Here is a 13,012-nt window from a genome sequence, read left to right on the forward strand (position 1 = left end):
GTCTTGTCTTACTGCATAGTCTAGAACTCCTAGCACTATGTAGAATAAGAACAGATAACCTTGTCTTGTTAGTAATCTTAGGGGGAAATCATTTAATCTTTCGTTTTAAGTATGATGTTAGCTGTAGATTTTTGTAGATGCTGTTTATCAAGTTAATTAACTCTCTATTCTTAGTTTTCTGAGTCTTTAATCAGATGTTGGATTTTGTCAAATGCTTCATTAAATTGAGTGATATGATCATTTACTTTTTCTTCTTTAGCCTGTTAATTACAGTATATTACACTAACCGATTTTCAAATATTGAGCCAGGCTTTCATCTCTAAAATTATACAATTCTTTGTATGTATTGCTGAATTCTGTTTGCTGATATTTTGCTAAGGATTTTTGCATCTATATTCATAACAGATGGTCTATTTTTTTAATGTCTTTTTTCTGATTTTAATATCCAGGCCACAATAACTTTATAAAATGAATTGGTAAGTTGTTCTCTTCTATCTTCTGAAAAATACAATAATCATGTCATCAGCGTCCCAGAAGAGGAAGTGGGCAGAGCTGAAAAAGTACTTAAAGAAATAATGGCTTAAAAGTTTTGTGCTGTTTGTCTGGAGTAGAGCAGTTACTGTCTAAATGTTTTCTCTTTTGCTGTGTTGTCTCTTTCCTGGCCCTTTGGCTGGAGGAAGCAGACTTCTGTTGCATTTTTTTTGTTTCTTTGTTGGTTTGTTTCCGTTTTCTACACTCGTGGTATTTATGGGTTACCAGCTTCTCAAGTTTGAGGCTAGGGTGTTTAAAAGAACACTCAGAGAAATCACTGTCATGTCATTCCTTGTGTTCTGAGGCCCCTAGCTGGTCTTCCTTCTCATCCTTTGTCAGACTCTGCATTTGTTTTATACATAACGTCCAAGGTCTTTAGTTTCACTTAGTGGGAAAAACAGGGGAAGCACATCAACTCCATCCTCCCAGAAAGGGAAGTCAATCTACACTTTGAGAAAGATCATTCTGGTCACTGTGGGGATAATCACCTGTAACTAGACAAAAACTGAAGCAAAGAGACCCGTTAAAGACTAATGAAATTATCCAGGTGAAAGATCAAGGTGGCTAGGGGCCAGGCTGATAGCAGTACAGGTGGTAAGAAGTAGTTAAATCCTGAATATATTGTCAAGAAAGTGCAGACAAAATTTGCAGACGTCGGGCATGAGAGAAACCAAGGAGTCAAAGATGATTCCCAGGGCTTTAGCCTGATGAGTGGGAAAATGGAGTTGCCACCAATGGATATAGAGAAGGCTGAGGAAGGAGCCAGGTAGGGATAAAGAATGATGATTGAGTTGTTTTTCAAGTGTGAAGTTAGAAATGCCCATGATACAGATAAACAGCAGTGTTAGGTATGGAGATGAATATGAGCCTGGAGTTTAGGGACTGGGGTTCAGGCTGGAAAGATGTATTTAAAGTCATCAGGGTATAGGTGGTATTTAAAGCCATGAAACCAGGTGAGATCCGTGAGGGAATGAGGTAGAAAGAGAACAGTAACCTCTGGGCTCTCCAATGAGGACTGGGATTTGGAAAGGAGCCAGCAAAAACATATTGAGAAGAAGCAATCAAGAGCTAGGAGAAAAGTTAGAAGTGTGTCCTAGAAGCCAAGTAAAGAAAAGTGTTTTTCTTTCTGTCTTTTTTTAATGTTTATTTATTTTTGAGAGAGAGAGAGAGAGAGAGAGAGAGGGAGCGAGAGAGCCAGAACACAAGTGGGGGAGGGGCAGAGAGAGAGGGAGACACAGAATCCGAAACAGGTTCCAGGCTCTGAGCAGGCAGCGAGCACAGAGCCCGATACGGGGCTGGAACCCACAAACTGTGAGATCATGACCTGAGCCAAGGTCGGACATTTAACCGACTGAGCCACCCAGATGCCCCGTAAAGAAAAGTGTTTTAAGGAGAAAGGAGCAAAAACCTGGATTCAGATGCTGCTGAAAAGTCAAGCAAGAGGAAGACTGAAACTTGACCACTGGATTTGACAAAGTCAAAGAGGTCTTTAGTGATTCTGATGACGCTGTTTTTGTGAAATAATAGGGAAAAAACCCAGATGCAGTGGGTTCAAGAACGAATGGGAAGGAATTGCTGACAATAAATGTAGGCCTGAGACTTAGGTGAGTCACTAACTTCACCTATAATTGAGGATAATGGTGCCTTTTCTTCCTTAAATGAATCTCTAGTCTGGGTTAGATACAGCAAAGTAAGGAGATCTAGGGAACAGAACTTGTAGGTACACTGGATTTTCATAAGAGATCATAGACAAGTACATACAATACTATAATGGAATAGTAAATTCTATACTGGATGGGAAATCAAGACAGAATTCTCCAAGGAAGTTATGCTATGTCTTAAAGAGAGCTATCATGAGAATCAGCAAAGCTCTTTGCATAAAAGCTTTTTGAAAATAAGGTCCTGCAGAAGTATGTGTAATTAAGATAGAATAATTAATGAAACTTGATCGGTTCTGATGGTGTCACTTGCAGAGAAAGACCTAAGTTTAAGTCATAAGAGAAACGGACAACCACTGAGTTCAGTGAACATACAGTGTCCTTTTAGCCAAAAGAATACGAGTGGGCAGTGCTATATTCTTCATCCTTAACATTTATAAAAAATCTTACATGCAGTTAAGTGCATGTCAAGCTATGAAATAAAAACAAAAGTCTATCCCTCCACAAAAAAAATAATAAATTAAAAAACACACACACACACACCAACATCTCCCTCCCACTCTGCCAGCATCAGTTGTTTTTTGGCTTCAACATTCAGAGTATTGCAAACCATCATCTTAACATTACAATCAAAACCCAAAATGATATACTTTCTTTAAAAATTAAAGGAAGTGACATCATCAGGGAAATACAAACCAAAACCACCATGAGATACCACCACACACCTGTGAGAATGGCTAACATTAACAACTCAGGCAACAACAGATGTTGGCGAGGATGCAGAGAAAGAGGAACTCTTTTGCACGGTTGGTGGGAATGCAAACTGGTGCAGCCACTCTGGAAAACAGTATGGAGGTTCCTCAAAAAATTAAAAACAGAACTACCCTACAACCCAGCAATTACACTACTAGGTATTTATCCAAGGGATACAGGTGTGCTGTTTTGAAGGGACACATGCACCCCAATGATTATAACAGCACTACCAACAATAGCCAAAGTATGCAAAGAGCCCAAATGTCCATCAATGGATTAAAGGATATAGAGGATGTGGTATATACATACAATGGAGTATTACTCAGCAATCAAAAAGAATGAAATCTTGCGATTTGCAACTACATGGATGGAATTGGAGGGTATTATGCTAAAGGAAATTAGTCAGTCAGAAAGACAAATATCATATGACTTCACTCATATGAGGACTTTAAGATACAAAACAGATGAAACATAACAGAAGTAAAAATAATATAAAAACAGGGAGGGGGACAAAACATAAGAGACTCTTAAATATAGAGAACAAACAGAGGGTTGCTAAACGGTTTGTGGGAGGGGGTATGGGCTAAGTGGGTAGGGGGCATTAAGGAATCTACTCCTGAAATCATTGTTGCACTAGATGCTAACTAACTTGGATGGAAATTAAAAAAATAAAACAAAACAAAAAAACAGCCGCATCTTAAACTCGCCAATTTGTGTACATTAAATATGTATAGCTTTTTGTATGTCAATCATTCATCAATAAAGTGGCTTAAAAAAATAAAATTAGAACTAAAATTCAATTAAAAAAGAAAAAGAAGTGAAATAAACCAGTCACAAAAGGAAAAACCCTATACAAGTCCATTTGTATGAAGTGCCTGGAGCAGTCACACTCAGAGAGAAAGCAGGATGGTGGTTTCTACACATTGGCAGCAGGGAGAAATGGCCAGTTATTATTTAGTGGGTACAGACGTTCAGTTTTCCAAGATGAAAAGAGCTCTAGAGATGGATGGTGGTCATGGTTGCACAACCGTACACATATGCTTGATGCCACTGAGCTATACACTTAAAAATAGTTAAAATGGTGAACCTTACGTCATAGGTATTTTACAATTCTAAAAAATAAGAAAACCTTTTTATAAAAAGGAAAGAGAATTTTGCTTATGCCCATGATGAAGTAACCAGGATAGGGCTTATCCTCTTGCTGTAAACAACCAGAAAACTGGAAAAAAAAATACATATGAAACAACTGATTTCAGACAACAGGCTGCATAAGAGTGTCAAAGCCATGTAATTTCCTTGACTGTCGTAATAAAAGTACCTTCCACTGGGACACCTGGGTGGCTCAGTCAGTTAAGCATCCAGCTCTTGATTTTGGCTCAGGTCATGATCTCACAGTTTGTGGGATCAAGCCCAAGTCAGGCTCTGTGCTGACAGTGTGGAGCCTGCTTAGGATTCTTTCTCTCTCTTTCTGCCCCTCCTCTGCTCTCCCTCCCACTCTCTGTCTCAAAATAAATAAATACACATAAAAAAAAAAAAAGGACTTTCGAGACTGTATGGCAGGGGGGGAACTCAAGCAGAACATCACAGCATACTGAGCTGGGGAAACACATCAGAGCTCAGGGAGGCTGAGGCAGTTGGAGATTGTGAAGAGGAGATATGCAGAAAGGCTCTGAAGAGAAGAGCCACTCATAAAAAGAGCTCCAAAAATCTGCACGGAGGTCCCCTCCATCTGTTGCCAAATTCTAAGCAACACAAGAAAGTCAATGACATGAAGGGGAAAAACTGACCAGAGAATTATAAAATAAACATTTTTAATTGCTTAATAAAGCATTGAGAGACATTTACAGTTTTGACCAGCCTCAGTTGAAAGCCCCAGCTGAACTACCAGAGCAACAAATAGAAACAGCAGTAGGGCTGCACCTCAATAATGGAGCTAAATTAGCCCTAGAGTAAAACATACTCTACGGTCAACCCAAAAAAACTTAAAATAAACCTTAACAAATATCAAGGCAATCCACAAGTAACCCATCTATCTGAAAAAACAAAGTCTAACATTCTTATTTTTTAAAAAAGTCAAAATCCAGACACTTACTGTAATATTTATGATGTCTACCATCCAATTAATGTTACTGGACCTACAAAGAAACAAACAAGCAAATAAACAAAAATGGTGACCAAAAACAAGAGAAAGAACAGTCAAGAGAAACAGACTCTGAAAGGCAGAGATGATGAACTGTCCAAATAAGGATTTTAAGACAACTATTATGCATATGTACAAGTATTTCAAAGGCTACATGCACACAGCAGGATATAAACAGAAGATTTAAAAAAGAACCAGATAGAACTTATGCAGGTGAAATAAATACATATAGGTTGGAAATGAAAATTTCAATAAATGAGATTAACAGCTAATTAGGCAGAAGAAATGGTATTGGCAACACAGAGATAGAAAATACCCAAAGTGAAACACAGAGATAAAAAAGACTAGGAAGAAAGAGCCCCAGTTACCTATGGGATATCAAGTAGTGTAACATAAACAGAAGTTCCAGAAGTGAAGAGGAAAGTACACACACAAATATATATATATATATATATATATATATATATATATATATGAAGAAATGTCATAAAATACCAGATAATATTCCAAATTTAATAAAACCAATAGACTCACAGATTGAAAACACTTAATGAAATTTAAGAAAGAGAAACACAATGAAAATCATACTGAGATATCAAAGAGTAATCGAAGAGGAAGAAATAGAAGAATTAGCACAGATGTCTTATCATAAATTATATACCCAAAACACAATGGATGAAAAAATTTTAAGTGCTGAAAACAAGACTGTTAACCTAAAATTTTACGTCCAAAAAATATTCTTCCAAATTAAGGAGAAATGAGGTCATTTTCAGATACACAAAAACTGAAAGAATTTGTCACCAGCAAACTTAAGCAACAAGAGATGTTAGAGGAATTTCTTCAGAAGGAATTAAAATGATACCAGGTAATTAACCACCAAAAAAAAAAAATAACAAAACAATAGAAACAAAAATTAAAACAGATAGGAGGGGCGACTGGGTGGCGCAGTCGGTTAAGCGTCCAACTTCAGCCAGGTCACGATCTTGCGGTCCGTGAGTTCGAGCCCCGCATCAGGCTCTGGGCTGATGGCTCAGAGCCTGGAGCCTGTTTCCGATTCTGTGTCTCCCTCTCTCTCTGCCCCTCCCCCGTTCATGCTCTGTCTCTCTCTGTCCCAAAAATAAATAAAAACGTTGAAAAAAAAATTAAAAAAAAAACAAAAAACAGATAGGAATTGTCAGTGTTGGAGATAAGGTGGAATATGAAAAATACAAATACCTTCTTTTCTAATAGAAAAAAGAGAGGAATAAACAGATAAAATTTTAATAGCAAGATAGATTTAAACCCAATGATATAAAAATTATCATATAATAATTACATTACAATCAATGTAAATGGCCAAAACATTCCAGTAAAAAGGCAAAGACAGCGTGAAAAACAATCCCTAACAATATGCTGTCTCTAATAAAACCCAGTTTAAATAAAGACACGAATACCTTAAAAGAAAAAGAATAGAAAAAGATATACTAGATACAAAACACTAACCAGAGACAAAGAAGGACATCTTATAGTGATAAAAATGTCAATCTATTAAAACACACTAATCCTACATGTGAATGTACACAATACCTGACAGAATTAAAAATAGAAATAAGACAACACACCTCTCTCTGAAGGAAATAAAGCAAATAGACATGAAATTGACAAAAGAAGACTTAATACCACCAATCAATTTCCTAACTAAAACTTTTATTTTTAAAGTTTATTTATTTATTTTGAGTGTGAGAAAGAGTGTACATAAGCAGGGGAGAGGCAAAGAGAGAAAGGGAGGGAGGGGGAGGGAGAGAGGGAGGGGTGGGAGAGACAGAGAGAGAGAGAGAGAGAGAGAGAATCTCAAGCAGGTACAACACTGCCAGTGTACAACCCAATGTGGGGCTCGAACTGTGAGATCATGACCTAAGTTAAAACCAACAGCCAGACACTTAACCAAGTTAGCCACCCAGGCACCCCTAATTAAAACTTTTAGAACACCCCAGCCAATAACCGAAGAATACAAACTAATTTCAAGTGAACAAGTAAAAGTTTAAAAATAAGACAAAATATATTTTCTAACAACAAAAAATTAAATTAGAAATCAGCAAAAGAAGTATCTAGAAAAACTCTAAATATCTGTAAGTAAAATGTCATATTTCTAAAAGACCCAGAGACAAAGAAGATACTATAAGGAATTTTAGAAAATATTTTTAACTGACTGAAAATGAACATACAAGACAGTAAAAATGTCGGATATTCATAAATTTCCAGTGGCAATGTAAAATCTGGAAAAACTGCTTGGCAGCTTCTAATTAAACTTGCAACAATCACATGACCCAGAAATTATACTCATGAGCAGTTGTCCCAGAAAATGAAATGTTATGTTTACATACATACACACACACACACACACACACACACACACACACACACGAACGTTCCTAGCAGCTTTACTCTTAACAGCAATATTGGAAATAATTCAAATGCCCTTCAATGGGTAAGTGGTTGAACAAACTCTGATAAATCCATACAATGTAATACTACTCAACAATACAGGGGAATAAACTATTGATGCCTGCAACAATCTGGAAATACTTGCAAGAACATTATACTTGGGGCTAGGGAGGAGCTAATCCCCAAACACTGAATATTATGTGAATTTCCACTTATATAACATTCTCAAGATGACAAAACTATGCAGGTAAAGAACAGATTAGTAGTTCCCAAGGGTCAGGGACAGGGAGTGGGATGGAGAATGACTGTGAATACAAAGAGGAAGTACAGGGAATTCTCTTATGGTGAGGGAACAGTTCTGTGTCTTGACTGTGGTATTAATTACACAAAATCTATTCAGGGAATAAAACTGCATAGAACTGTACACACACACACACACACACACACACACACACACAGATATGCAGGTTAAAAATATGGTAAAAGCTGGGATGCCTGGGTGGCTCAGTTAGTTAAGCATCCGACTTCGGTTCAGGTCATGATCTCACAGTTCAGGAGTTCGAGCCCTGCACTGGGCTCTGTGCTGCCAGCTCAGAGCCTGGAGCCTGCTTCAGATTCTGTGTCTCCCTCTCTTTCTGCTCTTCCCCCACTCACGCTCTGTCTCTCTCTGTCTCTCAAAAATCAATAAACATGAAAACAAATTAATTAAAAAAAATACGGTGAAAGCTGAATGCCTGTGGTCTAGTAAACAGTATATCAACGTCAATATATCAATATATCAATGTCAACTCCCTAAGTTTGATATTGACCTACAGTTATATAAAATGTCACCTTGGGGGTAAGTGGGTGAAGGATACACAGGATTCTTTATATTATTTTTGCAACTTCCTATGAGTCTATAATTATTTCAAAATAAAACATTTTTAAAACATGCAGGATACAGCTAAAGCAGTGCTTAGAGGGAAATTTTTAAGTCTAAATGCTAATATCAGAAGAGAAAAATATCCATAATAAATTATCTTAGCTTCTCTAATATCAGAAGAGAAAAAAAATCCAAAATCAATTATCTTAACTTCTACCTTAATAAGCTAGAAAAGTAACAGCAAAGTATATCCAAAGTAAATAGAAGGAAGAAAATAATAAATTTAGAATAAAAATCAATAAAAGGAAAAACAGACAAAAATGGAGAAAATCAATAAAAGCAAAATCTGTATATTTGAAAAAGTTGATAGAATTGATTAACTGCTAGCTAGACTGATCAAGAAAAGAGAAAAAATACATGTTATAAATTTCAGTAGTGAAAGAGGAGACATCATTACAGATCTTACAATAATGAAAAATAATAAAGCAATATAAAAAAGAAATTTTGTCACTGAACTTGATAACTTAGAAAAAATCAATACTTTATAAAACATGAAATACCAAAACTGACTCAGGACACAAAACTCTGAAAAGATCTAAAGAGCTAAATTCTTAAAGGCATTATATCATAACTAAGAGGTTATGCCCCCAACTTGAAGGCACCCAAGTATATAAATCAATTAATAACAAACATAAAGAAACTCATTGATAAAAATACAATAATAATATGGAACTTTAACACCCACTTACAACAATGGACAAATCATCTAAGCAGAAAATCAACAAGAAAACAATGGCTTTGAATGACACACTGGACCATATAGACTTAACAGATATTTTCAGAACATTTCATTCTAAAGCAGCAGAATATTCTTCTAGAGTGCACATGGAACAGTCTCCAGACTAGATCACATACTGGGACAAATCAGCCCTCAAATACAAAAAGTTTGAGATCATACTATGCCTATTTTTAAACCACAACACTATGAAACTTGAAATTAACCACAAGAAAAAATCTGGAAAGACCACAAATACTTGGAGGTTAAAGAACGTCCTACTAAAGAATGAATAGGTTAACCAATAAATTTAGGAGGAAATTTAAAAAGTACATGGAAGCCAATGAAAATGAAAACACAACAGTCCAAAACCTCTGGGATGCAGCAAAGGTGGTCATAAGAGGGAAGTATATAGCAATCCAGGCCTTCCTGAAGAATGAAGAACTGTCTCAAATACACAACCTAACCTTACGCCTTAAGGAGCTGGAAAAAGAACAGCAAATAAAATCCAAAACCAGCAGAAGAAGGGAAACAATAAAGATCAGAGCAGAAACCAATGATATTGAAATCAAAAAAAAAGTAGAACAGATCAATGAAACTAGGAGCTGAATCTTTGAAAGAATTAACAAAATCAACAAACCCCAAGTTAGACTTATGAAAAAGAAAAAGGAAAGGGCCCCAATAAATAAAATCACAAATGAAAGAGGAGAGGTTGCAACCAATACCACAGACATAGCAACAATTATAAGAGAACATTATGAGCAAATTATATGCCAACAAATTGGGCAATCTGAAAGAAATGGATAAATTCCTAGAAACATATGGGAATGCAAGCTGGTGCAGCCACTCTGGAAAACAGTATGCAGGTTCCTCAAAAAACTAAAAACAGAACTACCCTACGACCCAGCAATTGCACTACTAGGCATGTATCCACAGGATACAGGTGTGCTGTTTCAAAGGGACACATGCACCCCCATGTTTATAGCAGCACTATCAACAATAGCCAAAGTACGGAAAGAGCCCAAATGTCCATCGATGAATGAATGAATAAAGAAGATGTGGTATATATATATATATATATATATGTATATGTATATATATATACATACACACACACACACATACACACAATGGAGTATTACTCGGCAATCAAAAAGAACGAAATCTTGTCATTTGCAACTATGTGGATGGAACTAGAATGTATTATGCTAAGTGAAATTAGTCAGTCAGAGAAAGACAAAAATTATATGACTTCACTCATATGAGGACTTTAAGAGACAAAACAGATGAACATAAGGGAAGGGAAACAAAAATAATATAAAAACAGGCAGGGGGACAAAACAGAAGAAACTCATAAATATGGAGAACAAACTGAGGGTTACTGGAGGGGTTGTGGGAGGTGGGTGGGCTAAATGGGTAAGGGGCACTAAGGAATCTACTCCTGAAATCATTGTTGCACTATATGCTAACTAATTTGGATGTAAATTTAAAAAAATAAGAAATTAAATTAAAAAAAAATTTTTTTTAAATTCCTAGAAACATATAAACTACCAAAATTGAAACAGGAATAAATAGAAAATTTGAACAGACCCATAGCCAGTAAAGAAACTGAATCCATAATAAAAAATCTCCCAACAAACAAGGGTCCAGGGCTGTATAGCTTCCCAAGGGAATTCTACCAAACATTAAAAGAAGAATTAATACAAAATCTTTTAAAACTATTCCAAAAAATAGAAATGAAAGGAAAAATTCCAAACTCATTCTATGAGGCCAGCATTACCTTGATTCCAAAACCAGACAACGACCTCACTAAAAAGGAGAATTAAAGGCCAATATCCCTGATGAACATGGATGCAAAAATTCTCAAGAAGTTACTAGCAAAATGAAACCAAAAATACATTCAAAGAATTATTCACCATGATCAAATGGGATTTATTCCTGGGCTGCAGGAGTAGTTCAATACCCACAAGTCAATCGATGTGATACACCACATTAATAAAAAAAAAGGGGTAAGAACCACATGATCATCTCGATACATGCAGAAAAAGCATTTGACAAAATACAGAATCCTTTCTTCATAAAAACCCTCAAGAAAGTAGGTATACAAGGAACATACCTCAACAATCATAAAGGCCATATACAAATGACCCACAGCTAACATCATCTTCAATGGGTAAAAGCTGAGAGCTTTCCCCCTAACATCAGGAACATGACAGCGATGTCTAGCCTCAAGCAATCAGACAACAAAAAAATAAGTCATCCAAATTGGCAAGGAAGAAGTCAAACTTTCACTCTATGCAGACAACATGGTATTCTACATGGAAAACCCAAAAGACTCCACCAAAAAATTGCTAGAACTAATACATGAATTCAGCAAAGTCACAGGATATAAAATCAACATATGGAAATGTGTTGCATTACTATACACCAATAATGAAGCAGCAGAAGCAGAAATCAGGTAATTAATCTCATTTAAAATTGCACCAAAAACCATAAGATACCTAGGAATAAAGAGGTAAAAAATCTGTACACTGAAAACTACGGAAAGCTTATGAATGAAACTGAAGAAGACAAAAAAAATAGAAAAACATTTCATGCTCATGGATTAGAAGAACAAATATTGTTAAAATGTCTATACTACCCAAAGCAATCTAAACATTTAATGCCATCCCTATCAAAATAACACCAGCATTCTTCACAGAGCTAGAACAAACAATTCTAAAATGTGTAGGGAACCACCAAAGACCCTGAATAGCCAAAGTAATGTTGAAAAAGAAAACCAAAGCTGGAGGCATCACAACTCAGACTTCAAGCTGTATTACAAAGCTGTAAACCTCAAAATGGTATAGTAATGGCCCAAATACAGACATATAGATCAATGGAACAGAATAGAGAAGCCAGAAATGGGCCCACAATCATATGATCAACTAATCTTTACCAAAGCAGGAAAGAATATCCAACGGGAAAAAGACAGTCTCTTCAACAAATGGTGTTGGGAAAACTGGACTGCAACATGCAGAAGAATGAAATTGGACCATTTTCTTACACCATACACAAAAATGAATTCAAAATGGATAAAAGACATAAATGTAAGACAGGAAACCATCAAAATCCTAGAAAAGAAAACAGGCAGCAACCTCTTTGACCTCGGCCACAGCAAAGTCTTACTAGATATGTCTCCTGAGGCAAGGGAAACAAAAGCAAAAATGAACTACTGGGACCTCATCAAGATAAAAAGCTTCTGCACAGTGAAAGAAACACTCACAATAAAACTAAAAGGTAGAGTGGAAGAAGATTTGGAAATGACAAAGGGTTAGTGTCCAAAATCTATAAAGAACCTATCAAACTCAACACCCAAAACACAAATAATCCAGTGAAGAAAAGAGGAGAGAACATGAATAGACACTTTTCCAAAGAAGATACACAGATGGCTAACAGAAAAAGGAAAATATGCTCAATTACCACTCATCATCAGGGAAATACAAATCAAAACCACAATGAGACCTGTCATAATGGCTAAAAAAATTAACAACTCAGGAAACAACAGATATTAGTGAAGATGCAAAAAAAGGGAAACTCTTTTGCACTATTGGTGGGAATGCAAACTGGTACAGTCACTCTGGAAAATAGTATGGAGGTTCCTCAAAAAATTAAAAATAGGACTGCCCTACAACCCAGTAATTGCACTATTAGGTATTTATCCAAAGGATACAAAAATGCTGATTCAAAGGGGCACATGCACCCCAATGTTTATAGCAGCACTATCAACAACAGCCAAATTATGGAAAGAGCTCAAATATCCATCTGACGACTGATGAATGGATAAAGAAGGTGTGGTATATGTATACAATGGAATATTACTCAGAGAT

General features: G+C 36.1%; 1 protein-coding gene across 19 annotated transcripts in view; it reads right to left on the minus strand.

Moving 5' to 3' along the window:
- PCBP3 (poly(rC) binding protein 3) overlaps positions 1-13,012 on the minus strand; it is a 273,075-nt gene that overhangs the window by 216,307 nt on the left and 43,756 nt on the right. For 16 of the 19 annotated variants that reach the window (XM_045501105.1, XM_045501104.1, XM_045501096.1 and 13 more), the window contains exon 2: positions 5,035-5,077. The exons of the other annotated variants lie outside the window; for them this stretch is intronic. The gene's annotated coding sequence lies outside the window, so the exon portion shown is untranslated. The remainder of the gene's footprint in view (positions 1-5,034; positions 5,078-13,012) is intronic. 19 annotated transcript variants of the gene reach the window in all.

Source organism: Leopardus geoffroyi, chromosome C2 (assembly GCF_018350155.1).
Source record: "Leopardus geoffroyi isolate Oge1 chromosome C2, O.geoffroyi_Oge1_pat1.0, whole genome shotgun sequence".
NCBI lineage: Eukaryota > Metazoa > Chordata > Mammalia > Carnivora > Felidae > Leopardus > Leopardus geoffroyi.